Genomic DNA, 14,379 nt, shown 5'->3' with positions numbered 1-14,379 from the left:
GTTACTGAGAAGACAACATATTCGAACACCGCGGTCAGTACGCTCCACCAATCACAACGCACCAGAGCAACTCCGTCCAATCAGACACGCCGGAGGAAACTTGCCTTTTGATTGGTCGCCAGGTCGGCACTTCCCACTCCTCTAATCCACTCCCGTGCTTGGAGGTGTTGCTAGTCAGTCCCTCCAGAAAAACGCGATTATGCGATCGCATGATTCCATGCATAATCAGCCAAAGTCCGCATATTTATGCGGGGGACGCATTTTTTTAAATACGCCGCACTTTCGCCGCATAAATTGCAGATTTCCGCGTGCAAAATATGCGGGCTTGCATGATTTCATAATCCCCGCATTTTCGTTGCAAAAAGTCACATATATCTTAGCAGAAAGTTGACAAATGTTGCGTTTACTTCACACAAGCGCAGCCATTTCCCCTGTTGCCATGGGAACGTTATGAAGTGACGTATTTACGCGACATCATTGAAAAGCTGCAAAGTTGTGCAAACCCCGCGATAGGCCTATTTCACAAAAATCCGGTCGTATATATCTTACGCCGCAGGCCGTGCTTTGCAGGTTTTCATGGAACAACTGGGGAGAAGTTATCACGTCAGACACAGAAGGCAAAAAGACGTGTCTGTGGTGTGAATGAGTAAGCAGATGTTGAAAATGGAGTGTTGATGCTGGTTCGGGAGTGATGCCCTGACAAAACATGTTTATATTGCACTTGATTGTTATCTGATTTGCACGTCATGCACTTTTATTAATTATTATTAACTGTTGGCAAATTAAAATTGTTTGTAGAAGTTGTTTTCTGTAACTTTCTTAAAAATGAGTGAACACGGAGCAGTTTTTCCGTGAGCGGGACTGGAAAACCCGGAGTGGATCAGGAGCGGAGTGATAACAGAACGCTTAGAGTGGAGAGAGGAACATGCTTTTGCTCCACTCCAGGCTTTGATCACATCCCCCTAAGCAGGGTGAATAGCTTACACCTCTTCTTTCTCATTCAAACTAAAATGAAGACATTTATTACACTATTAATGTAATTGGTGTTGGGGGAATCACTTTTTTTTCTCTTTTTCATCAAACCGCAGTTTTTGCAAGTTTCCGCAATTTTTGCAAGTTCCCGCAATTTCATCGCATAAAATTGCATTTTATCCCGCATATTCCATCGCATTTTTTAAGAAAACGTGCCGCATAATCAAGGATTTTTGCCCGCAACAATCACAAAAAAACTCCGCGTTTTTCTGGGGGGACTGGCTAGTACTTGCTAGAAATAGAATTTTTTTGTTATCGTCCGTCAGCTGATGATCTGATATTCGCTACTGTAATGAAGATGAACGCAACTTTTAATAAGCAGGGGACATTCCCGACTTTAAACAGATAACCATAGGTTTAGTTTAGGACGTTTGCATTTGCATTGTGACTTCAGTCAGATATAAAAACACTGACTCGTTAGGTAATGTGTCCTTTTTAAAATCAGATGATTTCCTATTAATTCAATAGAACTTGAGGGAATACCAAGATGGCATATGGTGGCTTCACTTTTGACGCCATGAACAATCCACACATTTATATTGATCCGTGGTTGTCCCCACGGGGGGAAAGTTAGGACAATTCCAAGGGCCCCTGACTGACAGGGGCCCCAACAAATAAGTAAAACAATTTTTTTAAAATTATTACATTATACACTATATAAACCATCATCATTGAGTATATTTCAAATAATAATAACATGAATGATGACTTTGATTTGACTTATTTTGGCAATACAAGTTTAATATCCCCATTGACCAAAAAGTAAACATTCATATTGACCGACCACCCCCCTGTATCTGCATGAAATGATTTGGTCCTGCGTTAGCGTGCGCGTTGTTTAAACTTGCAGACAGTCGATGCGCCAGAAACACACAGAGACCACAATGTTGCATAGTAAAATAAAATCTGGTTTTCAACAAAGGAAAGAGAGAAAAGAGAGAGAGGAAAGACAAAAGAAAGGGTGTCAATCTGTAACCCAGTTTTTCCCCAAGAAAGGTGGGTAGCCTTCAGTCTGTGAGTGGTATTTTAACCTGTTGTCCATAGTGAAATACGCTAGCTAGCTGCAGGCTAGTGTTAGCCTACATTTCATCAATATTTAATCAGTGCAGGGAAACGTTTAGCAAGATATTCATATAAAATCATTGTCCATGCCCATTTTAGCAGACTAAACAACAGACGAGTCAGCAGCACCCCAGTCTCCCCATAACTACCCCTCCCTGTCCCAGTGAAGAAGGTGAGCAACACTGTGTTAATGACTTGGCATCATTCCAGGGAGTCTGTGTGGGGTTCCCCGTCTCTCTTGCTCTTTTTCCCATAACAAAAAAAAAAGAAAAATAAATATTTATTAATGACAGAAATCAAACACAAATTATTTTCTCACATAATGACCATCATGACAAATAAAATAAAATAAAAACCCAACCTCCTGTCTGTACTGGATGCAGTCAGAAACAACAAGTAGCTTACCTCAACCTGCATGTAAGTTACAGACAATATTAAAATAATCCAGTTTGATGTGTTCGTTTAGACTGAATTTTGGCTGTTAAATGACATCTATAGATACAGATTTTATTATTCCGAACATTCAAAACCTCAAAACCTATTGATTTAGTGATCACTGGATCTGTTTTGTAGCACTATAATAACCCTGATGTGGAAATTCAGTTTTACACGTCAACTTTATTTTGTTGTTGGCATATATGTGCAGTTATGTTAAAAAATCTGCTGTTTTCATTGTTTTGAGATGATGATGTTAATTTATTTTAATTAAAAGGTTAATATATATATATATATATATATATATATATATATATATATATATATTTCTTTATTTTTTTAATTTTTTTTACATATGTCATTAATTTTACAATAAAAATACATTGAGAATGTGTAAAGGATTGCCTTAAGGACATTTTTATGGTTGCTTTTAATCTTGCATCAAATAGTGAACTGCACTTGCATTTACAAATCACAGCATTGAATATTGTGCTAGTATTGAACTACAAGAATTAAAGACATTTGCAAGCCTTTGATTAGAGTTATGTAAAGCTTTTGATGGGACAGTCCTAGAGATGTGGTGACAACAGCTGCGCAGAGGGGGCCCAATTCGATTTTTTTTGTCATGGGGCCCAAAATCCCTGGTTGTACCACTAAAATAATTTTATAAACATTTCCTGTAAGTGCAGATAGACCCCAGATTCCCTTTTGGCATCTGACTATATAAGTGGCCTTTTGGAAGATATTTGAGTTCAATTCTCAATTAAGTGTGTGCCCGGCAACTGCGCCAAGTCACAAGCCACCACAGTTAAAGGGTTAGTTCTCCCAAAATGAAAATTCTGTCATTAATTTCTCCCCCTCATGTCGATCCAAACCCATAAAACTATTGTTCATCTTCGGAACACGAATGAAGATATTTTTGATGAATTCCGAGAGGTTTCCCAGGTCGGAAATGCCGCCAAAATGAATAAAATGCCCAAACCCTTTTTGTACAACAGTTCAATGAACAAAGTCAAGTAATTGTGACTCTTTTTGTCAACAAAAATAGTTCCAAACAAAGCAGAATAGTAATACAACGTGGCGTTTCAGTATAACTTACATGTATGGATTACGTAATCAATTCTAAAAATTAAGTAGCCTACTTGTGATTTTAAAATGTAATATAATCTAATTACAAAGTATTTAATTTTAGGAATCTGATTACGTAGACACATAATCAGTAACTACCCAGCACTATATTACATATATTTTTTATATAGGCTTATACCATTTTGCACATGTTTTGAACAAGCTTCCCTTTTTCAGGTGTTTGGTAAAACTAACACAACTAATAGGGGTGATACCTAACCCTTGGTCATGTGGGCATAAAGAGATGTCTTATGGTGTTGTTTATATTTTGTTTTATTTGGAGAATTACATTTATGTGTTTTTACATATATTTAATTTATCTGGTCATATGTTAAAGTATTTAAAAACAATTTTTTTTTGATGCAAGTAAACTGAAGAAGTGTTAATTAGCTAGCTCAAAGTGTTTGTATAGATTATGCTGCCATAAGCAAATGCTGTTGTTGTTTTTTTTGGTCGTATAGGCCTACTCAAAGTTCGCACTGAGTAAAGAGTTTTGTTTTTGTAAATTTGTGTTTTTTTATTTTGGTTAGTTTCATAATTTTAATTCATTCATTAATTATTATTATTATTATTTTACCTTTACTTCTCCACTTGCATTTAATAAACAACCTTTGTGATATTTGATTTTTGTGAGTCCTGAGCCTTTCTACCAACTTCCCTATATAATATATAATAGGCTATTTAAGACAAATATTATTTAATATTGCAAACGTTTGCAAAAAAATTATATATATATATATTTTTTTAGACAGATAGATATATAGATAGATTATATAGAGAGAATACCATTGGTATTTCAAGCCTTTTTAAAACTCTCAAAATGTTCCCATTTTTTTTCCTCCATGCTGTAAACCAATATTTTTTTGTTATTAAAATGTGACTATACATTTTATGCAGGTCTACTACTGCTTTGGACAAGCACACTAAATATAAACTAAAGCTGTGAAACTAAATTATTATATTGATTTTTTTTTCTTCTATTCTATTCAAATTATTGATTTTTTTTGGCCATTAGCCTATTATATTTTTTATGTGAAGAAGGTGTAATTTGTTCTGGCTTTAAGCTGTGTGAGATTTCAAGCTTTCACCTTACTGTTTTTGGGGCATGTTTACAATTTTTGGTAGCATTTAATTTTGCATGGTAGACTGAAAACAGTTGAGACACTTTTTGAGTTTTGATTTTTCACACAAAAATAGATACCGAAAAGAAGTGAATTTCCACATGACATTTCATTAGCTTGTAGACTACCCATACCCATAAGTAGATCCACAATTAGCTCATAAAAATAAGGTGCTTTTTGTCTCAACTGTACCCAAATGTGGTACAGTTGAGACACCCATTTTTAATGATGTAAAGGTAACTAACCCTTCATTGCAAATATAATAAATAGACAAATAAAGAAAATAACAATTGTGCAACATGTTTGTTTATTCATCCATTTAAATTCATTCATTTTATTTAAATTAGCACTGGTTAAAATGTATAAAACAGGAACAAGATATTTAATATGTTCATTAATAATACACAGTTTAAATATCACAAATATAAAAAATCAAAATCAAAAGGACTTCAGCCAGTCACAAACTTCATTGATACTGCTCACGGACTTGACATTGTTACCGGTGAGGCTGATCTGAACTCGACATTATACACATTGGACTAAAAGACATTACATACACGCTCATACACACACGCACACACTCACTAACATTTGTAAAGCTTTATGGGATTTGGGTACGTTTGTGTGGGTTATGTAAATACACTTGGATTGTTTGATTAACAAAATATTCCTTTGTCTCCGACTTGTAAGTGATCTAGAAACGGGACTTTTGTTCCTATTATTTTGTTGGTACTCTGCATTATAATGTAGTTGAGTGTTACATAGTGGTGGCCCGTACGGGGACGAGCTGTTTCTTTTTGTTATATTGTTTTCTTTTATGTCCATAAATATGAAGGAAGAGACAAATGTAAATGGAGGAATAATTAATCAGAATCTAAATACTGATGAAACGGATACTGATGTAAATGAGTTAAGGTGTAAATCTGATGAAGCACAAGCGGCAGATTTCACCGCAGGCCCATTTGTAATGAGGCCCAGAAATAACATTTATGCTGAGTTCAATGTATATATCCTAATGATGACAAAAAAACTGATGATGATGATGAAAGAGATGTATTGAACGTAAATATTGTACAAACAATGCAAACAGAGGTTGATAAACTCAAGGTGGATTTATTGGCTCTCAGTGCTTAAGTACAGCATAATGAACAGGATGTAAAACAGTCAGTGGAAAGTTCCCTTAATAGAGAAACAAGTTTCAAGGAGGCAGTGGATACTGGCTTGGCAGACTTAGAAGATCATTTCCAGAGGTCTATAGAGAAGTTGGAGAGAGCGGTGGCTGACTGTTTCATGCGGAGAGATGCTAGATGGGAGAGTTTAAATGAAAAAGTTACGATTCACCAGTACCCCATCTCGCTCTCGTATACAGACTTATAACCCTGCACATTCCATATCTGCTGTAAATGATTTGAGAACTCCAATACCAGCATCGAGAGTTTAAGTCCCCCCTGCCAATACGGTCAACGCTACCTATGATGTCTCTAATGGAGCTCCACTAACGAATATGCCTAACCCTCCAGTTGTTCCCAGTATCTCGTCCTTTTGGGAGACTTGTGAAAGTTCCTTGGCCACATCGTCTCAGAGAAAGGAGTGGAGGTCGATCCTGAAAAGACCCAGGCTGTTGCCGACTATCCTCCTCCTAAAGACCTTAAAGCCCTCCAACGCTTCTTGGGATTAGCAGGATGGTACCACAAGTTCATTCCCCATTTTGCCGACATCACTGCTCCGTTAAATCACCTGAAGAAGAACGGAGTAAAATGGGATTGGACTCCTGAGTGCCAAAGCAGCCTTGAGAACATCAAACAAATCTTGCAAGACCCACCTGTATTGATGCAGCCTGACCTCAATCAACCTTTCCAGGTACATACAGATGCCAGTGATGTGGGCTTAGGAGCTATTATCACCCAGCAAACACCCTGAGGGGGAAAGAGTAATAGCATATGCGTCACGAACATTACGAGGACCTGAGGTAAACTATTCAACGTCTGAAAAGGAGTGTCTGGCTGTGGAAAAATGGAGGCATTATCTTGAAGGGAGACTAGCCTTTGCGTTACATCTTTTTAAGATTTGGTAATTATTTAATTGTTGTTGACAGACACCTTATCATGAGACGAAGCAATGGCTGCGTTTGCATTGAAGACTTTCTGAGTCGGCAATTTGTATCGATGTCCGTTTCGTCCAACCAGTGGTTTTAGACCATGTGAAATACACAAGATACATAGTCATTTGCAAAGCCACAGACTTCGCGCGGTTCATCAATAAGGTAAGTATAAGTTCAGTTGTGATATGCATGCCTGTTACCTTACAGATAATTTGTTAAGGTTATAGATGATAACATGAATGGGGATGTTACATATCATAATTGGAAACTTATGTCAAACATGTTTTGCTTTATATATGAATTTTCCTATTTTAAATTTTGTTTGTTGTTTATGATAACCCATCTTAAAAATATATCTAAATTACGTCATATGCTCTCATTGACAAAAGTGGAACAATTCGTTCATGCGTTGATGACATCAAGGCTAGATTATTGTAATGCTCTTATGGGTGGTTGCCCTGCACGCTTAATAAACAAACTACAGCTGGTCCAAAACGCAGCAGCTCGAGTTCTTACCAGAACCAGGAAGTATGACCATATTAGCCCTGTTCTATCAACACTGCATTGGCTCCCAATTAAACATCGTATACATTTTTAAATATTGCTGATTACTTACAAAGCACTAAATGGTAGTGATGTTACGTATGACACTGAAGCTTCGATGCGCGTATCACACAAGCGACACAATTTCTAGTGAAGCCCCGTATCGGGGTGTGTATTGGTTTACTAGAGTCACGTGATCGACGACAAACAAAGCCTCACTTTCTGTCCAATCACGTGCGCGTTTCGCTTTGGGTGTCAGAAGGCTCGAACTCCAGATCATATTTAACGAGTCATTGTTGCCTCAGTCTGGTTGATGGGTTTGTGAGGAGAGTGCTGTACTTTGAAAGTTAATCAATATATTACATTTAAATAACCAAAATTAATTTTTCACTACTTAGGCTATTATGTTTTGTTTTTGTTGTGTCTTTTTGTTTTTGTAAAATCTTTGCACTTTTGGTGACTTACAGAGACAAACATACAGAGAGCTGAAGATCCACTTGAATACTGGAGAATGCAGAAACAAGTCTACCCCCCACCTTTATACATTGGCATTACAGTTTCTTTGTACCCCGGCCTCCTCTGTACCATGTGAAAGAGTGTTTTCTAAGGCTGGGGAAGTACTGTCTAAGAGGAGAAATAGACTTAGCCCCAACACTGTGAAACAACTTTTATTTCTTAATAAAAATAATTTAAAACTCTATCACCTTTCTGTCATTCCTACAGTTACATAAGCACTATCAGTAACAAGTGTCATAAGCACATTTAATAACAGATGATCCTATCAGACAATGTCCTTATTCATTATGTGTGTGTGCGTGTGTGTAAAGAGAGAGAGAGAGAGAGAAGGCCTACATTAAATCTTATTGAATCATATAAGCTTAAATTATATTTTATTGTCACACTTTAATGGGAAAATGAATTTATTTAATGAACAAATCAAACAAAAGCATGTAAGGCTTTTATTTGTACACATAACATTGAAACTATGGAGTGTGTTGTGGTTACTTCATCTGCCAGAGCTTCTAACACAGGCTTCTGGCTGCTTTATTTTAAATAAGCACCAGATGGCGCTGTTCTCGACACTCTCGAAGCTTTGAATCTTTTCCCGGAACAGTCAGGGGAAAGCCTCAGTGATTCATGAGGCTTCATTTCCCCATCCCTACTAAATGGTTTAGCTCAGCAGTACTTGAGCGAGCTCTTAACGCATTATAGTCCTTCACGTCTATTGCGATCTCAAAATTCCGGCCATTTGATAATACCTAGAATATCAAAATCAGCTGCTGGCGGTAGATCCTTTTTCTATTTAGAACCAAAATTTAGGAAAAGTCTTCCTAACATTGTCCAGGAAGCAGACACACTCTGTCAGTTCAAAGCTAGACAAAAAAAAAACACATCTCTTTGACCTAGCATACACATAACACATTATAGACTTCTAGAATTCAATGTTAGGCTGCATAGATCAGGTCAGCCGGAACCGGGAACACTTCCCATAAATCCTGATGTACTCGTTACATCATAAGAAGAATGGCATCTACGCTAATATTAGTCTCTCTGTTTATCCCTAGGTTTACCGCAGTCCGCCGGAGCCAGGCCGTATCCGGATCTGATGAAGGACCTGCGCCTGGACGCGACGACAACGCAGTCCTGAAGTGTCAACTAGTCTCTCCCCTGTGAAGGCCTCCTTCCCTTTACCTCGAACTAACGAAAAATGAAGCTTCAAGCCCAGAAGTTTCTAAGCAGCACAGCAGTAATGACTTTATGAACTTCTTCACTTATAAGATCGATAATATCAGGGAGAAAATTATAACCATGCAACTGTCTACTACAGTATTGCATCAGGCAGTGCATTGTAGTCTCCCTGAGGAAAAATTCGATTCATTCATTACTATAGAAGAGGAAGAATTCGCTAAACTCGTTAAATCATCTAAATCGACGACATGTATGTTAGACCCTATACCGACTAAGCTATTGAAAGAGATGCTTCCAGAGGTCATAGATCCTCTTCTTAATATCATTAATTCATCTTTGTCATTAGAATACGTACCAGAAACTTTTAAGCTGGCTATGATTAAACAGCTTGTTAAAAAAAACTCAACTTGATCGTACAGAATTAGTCAATTACAGGCCGATCTCGAATCTACCTTTTCTGTCAAAGATACTAGAAAAGGCGATATCCTCACAACTATGTTGCTTTTTAGAAAGAAATGATATATGCGAGGATTTTCTGTCAGGATTTAGACCATACCATAGTACTGAGACTGCTCTCATTAGAGTTACAAATGATTTACTCTTATCATCCGATCGTGGTTGTATCTCGCTGTTATGGCGCGTTTCCACCGAGCGGTACGGTACGGTACGGTACGGGTCGGTACCCTTTTATTTGCGTTTCCACTGCCAAAAGTTGAGAATGGTACCAAAAAGCCGAACCGTACCGTACCACTTTTTGGGTACCCTTCCGTTGGGGTACCTAGCACAGTGGTACGGTACTAAAAGGTGGAGCTAGACTCACTGCAGGACGTTGATTGGTTGACAGAGAATCGTCACTTGCGCGTGCTACGAGGGGAATGACAACATAAGAAGCGCCATTTTTTTATATACAGTTTAATATAATACTACTGTTACTGTGTCACGAAATGTAATTTTAAGAGTTTTTCAGGCGAGAATGTAGTTGTTTAAAGCTCAAATCTGTGGTTTATTTATAAAGATGATTTGTTTTTCCCCGGTTGTGAGATCCATGCGATCAGCGGGCGCTCGGCGCTCATGTTTCCCGGCTGGATGAGCCTTTCCTCGGCTAGGTCTTCTGACGTTCGCCGATGACTCTGACGGTAGTGGTTAAACATGAGATATAATTCGTCTTGTGCAGACCTAACGGGCGATCTTTGGTCTCGTGAATATATAATTCGTTCCCTGTCAATCGTTTTGGCTGAGGGCTAAGTTTAGTTTCATATTATAGGCTTTTTGTATTTAACTTTACTGTTGTAATGTTAGACTAGAGCGCAGCATTTGGACATTTGACTGAATTGTTTGCTTTATTTCTTATTGTATAGCTTCTTGTACCTTTTACTTAAACTTTTATATTGGCTATTATTGATAAAACTGAAATTTTACAAAAAGAAATATGGTTTCTTGTCATTTTCTTATTACAAGATTATCACTGATGTTTATTGCAACATTTGTACAAATGCATATATTGCCTGTAATATGTGTAATTTTTTTTTATTATTTAAACGAAGAGGTAACGTTAGGGTTGTGTTTTAAATTTCGTTTTGTTATAAATAGAATAACGTATAACGTGCAGTGAATAATCAATATGCGTTGCGCATGAACCACATTTGTGTCCCTATAATGTTTAATTTATTTAAAGGAAAACGAAAAGAGGCAGAGTAGTGTTTTATAACATATTTCGTTTTATTGTTGCTTAAAATGTACATACAGAGTAACAGAGATGAGTAGCAGAGCGAGCTGAGTGACGCTTTCAAGAACGCGCTGTACCATGTGCATGTAGGAGTGAGTCGCAAGTACAAACTTTGCGTACTTAATATTGAGAAAAGCCTAATGTCGGCGCTTGTCTTCTTGTGACAAACATGTCGAGGAGCAAGAACAAGATCTGCTGTATATGTCATCCATTGTAGTTTACTATGTTCTTCTTCGCGCGAAAATGACGTAAGCGCGAAACACCACGCCTATCAAGTAAGGGTACTCTTGGCAGTGGAAACGCTAGCCAGATCATGGTTAACAGACCCGAACCGTACCGTACTGTAGCGTACCGTACTGTACTGCTCAGTGGAAACGAGCCATTAGTGTTACTCGATCTTAGTGCTGCAATTTATACTATTGACCACCACATTCTTTTAAATAGACTCGAAAAATGTTGTGGTCAATAGTGGAATTGCATTAGCATGGTTTAAATCATACTTATCTGACCGTTATCAGTTTGTAGCAGTAAATGAAGAGATATCATCCGATCGTGGTTGTATCTCGCTGTTAGTGTTACTCGATCTTAGTGCTGCATTTGACACTATTGACCACAACATTCTTTTAAATAGACTCGAAAAATGATGTTGTCAATAGTGGAATTGCATTAGCATGATTTAAATCATACTTATCTGACCGTTATCAGTTTGTAGCAGTAAATGAAGAGATGTCTCATCGATCACAAGTTCTGAAAAAACAGAGATTCTAATTATTGGACAAAAAACGTTCTCACGTAATAACCTAGAATACTGTCTAACACTTGATGGCTGCTCTGTCAAGTCTTCGTCGTCGGTTAGGAACCTGGGGGTGCTCTTTGATACCAATCTTTCATTTGAAAGTCACTTGTCTAGTATCTGTAAAACCGCATTTTTCCATCTTAAAAATATATCTAAATGACGTCATATGCTCTCATTGACAAATGCGGAACAATTAGTTCATGCTTTCATCACATCAAGGCTAGATTATTGTAATGCTCTTATGGGTGGTTGCCCTGCACGCTTAATAAACAAACTACAGCTGGTCCAAAACGCAGCAGCTCGAGTTCTTACCAGAACCAGGAAGTATGACCATATTAGCCCTGTTCTGTCAACACTGCATTGGCTCCCAATTCAACATCGTATACATTTTTAAATATTGCTGATTACTTACAAAGCACTAAATGGTTTAGCTCAGCAGTACTTGAGCGAGGTCTTAACGCATTATAGTCCTTCACGTCTATTGCGATCTCAAAATTCCGGCCAGTTGATAATACCTAGAATATCAAAATCAGCTGCTGGCGGTAGATCCTTTTTCTATTTAGAACCAAAATTTAGGAAAAGTCTTCCTAACATTGTCCAGGAAGCAGACACACTCTGTCAGTTCAAAGCTAGACAAAAAAAAAAAACACATCTCTTTGACCTAGCATACACATAACACATTATAGACTTCTAGAATTCAATGTTAGGCTGCATAGATCAGGTCAGCCGGAACCGGGAACACTTCCCATAAATCCTGATGTACTCGTTACATCATAAGAAGAATGGCGTCTACGCTAATATTAGTCTCTCTGTTTATCCCTAGGTTTACCGCAGTCCGCCGGAGCCAGGCCGTATCCGGATCTGATGAAGGACCTGCGCCTGGACGCGACGACAACGCAGTCCTGCAGTGTCAACTAGTCTCTCCCCTGTGAAGGCCTCCTTCCCTTTACCTCGAACTAACGAAAAATGAAGCTTCAAGCCCAGAAGTTTCTAAGCAGCACAGCAGTAATGACTTTATGAACTTCTTCACTTATAAGATTGATAATATCAGGGAGAAAATTATAACCATGCAACTGTCTACTACAGTATTGCATCAGGCAGTGCATTGTAGTCTCCCTGAGGAAAAATTCGATTCATTCATTACTATAGAAGAGGAAGAATTCGCTAAACTCGTTAAATCATCTAAATCGACGACATGTATGTTAGACCCTATACCGACTAAGCTATTGAAAGAGATGCTTCCAGAGGTCATAGATCCTCTTCTTAATATCATTAATTCATCTTTGTCATTAGAATACGTACCAGAAACTTTTAAGCTGGCTATGATTAAACCGCTTGTTAAAAAAAACTCAAATTGATCGTACAGAATTAGTCAATTACAGGCCGATCTCGAATCTACCTTTTCTGTCAAAGATACTAGAAAAGGCGATATCCTCACAACTATGTTGCTTTTTAGAAAGAAATTATATATGCGAGGATTTTCTGTCAGGATTTAGACCATACCATAGTACTGAGACTGCTCTCATTAGAGTTACAAATGATTTACTCTTATCATCCGATCGTGGTTGTATCTCGCTGTTAGTGTTACTCGATCTTAGTGCTGCAATTGATACTATTGACCACAACATTCTTTTAAATAGACTCGAAAAATGTTGTGGTCAATAGTGGAATTGCATTAGCATGGTTTAAATCATAATTATCTGACCGTTATCAGTTTGTAGCAGTAAATGAAGAGATATCATCCGATCGTGGTTGTATCTCGCTGTTAGTGTTACTCGATCTTAGTGCTGCATTTGACACTACTGACCACAACATTCTTTTAAATAGACTCGAAAAATGATGTTGTCAGTAGTGGAATTGCATTAGCATGGTTTAAATCATACTTATCTGACCGTTATCAGTTTGTAGCAGTAAATGAAGAGATGTCTCATCGATCACAAGTTCTGAAAAAACAGAGATTCTAATTATTGGACAAAAAACGTTCTCACGTAATAACCTAGAATACTGTCTAACACTTGATGGCTGCTCTGTCAAGTCTTCGTCGTCGGTTAGGAACCTGGGGGTGCTCTTTGATACCAATCTTTCATTTGAAAGTCACGTGTCTAGTATCTGTAAAACCGCATTTTTCCATCTTAAAAATATATCTAAATTACGTCATATGCTCTCATTGACAAATGCGGAACAATTAGTTCATGCTTTCATGACATCAAGGCTAGATTATTGTAATGCTCTTATGGGTGGTTGCCCTGCACGCTTAATAAACAAACTACAGCTGGTCCAAAACGCAGCAGCTCGAGTTCTTACCAGAACCAGGAAGTATGACCATATTAGCCCTGTTCTGTCAACACTGCATTGGCTCCCAATTCAACATCGTATACATTTTTAAATATTGCTGATTACTTACAAAGCACTAAATGGTTTAGCTCCGCAGTACTTGAGCGAGCTCTTAACGCATTATAGTCCTTCACGTCTATTGCTATCTCAAAATTCCGGCCAGTTGATAATACCTAGAATATCAAAATCAGCTGCTGGCGGTAGATCCTTTTTCTATTTAGAACCAAAATTTAGGAAAAGTCTTCCTAACATTGTCCAGGAAGCAGACACACTCTGTCAGTTCAAAGCTAGACTAAAAAAAAAACACATCTCTTTGACCTAGCATACACATAACACATTATAGACTTCTAGAATTCAATGTTAGGCTGCATAGATCAGGTCAGCCGGAACCGGGAACACTTCCCATAAATCC

At 37.7% G+C, this 14,379-nt stretch overlaps 1 long non-coding RNA gene across 1 annotated transcript; it reads right to left on the bottom strand.

Annotated features, from left to right (window-relative positions):
• Nucleotides 1-5,871: 5,871 nt before the first annotated feature.
• On the bottom strand, nucleotides 5,872-11,080 carry LOC309477995. The gene is made up of 2 exons (XR_014198733.1): nucleotides 6,601-11,080; nucleotides 5,872-6,515 (listed from the first exon to the last, which is right to left on the bottom strand). It is a non-coding gene; the product is annotated as an uncharacterized lncRNA (long non-coding RNA).
• Nucleotides 11,081-14,379: the final 3,299 nt, after the last annotated feature.

Source organism: Leuciscus leuciscus (genome assembly GCF_965113295.1).
Source record: "Leuciscus leuciscus genome assembly, chromosome: 16".
Lineage (NCBI taxonomy): Eukaryota > Metazoa > Chordata > Actinopteri > Cypriniformes > Leuciscidae > Leuciscus > Leuciscus leuciscus.
The sequence above is the reverse complement of the archived record's forward strand: the minus strand, read 5'-3'. Positions and strand labels throughout refer to the sequence as shown.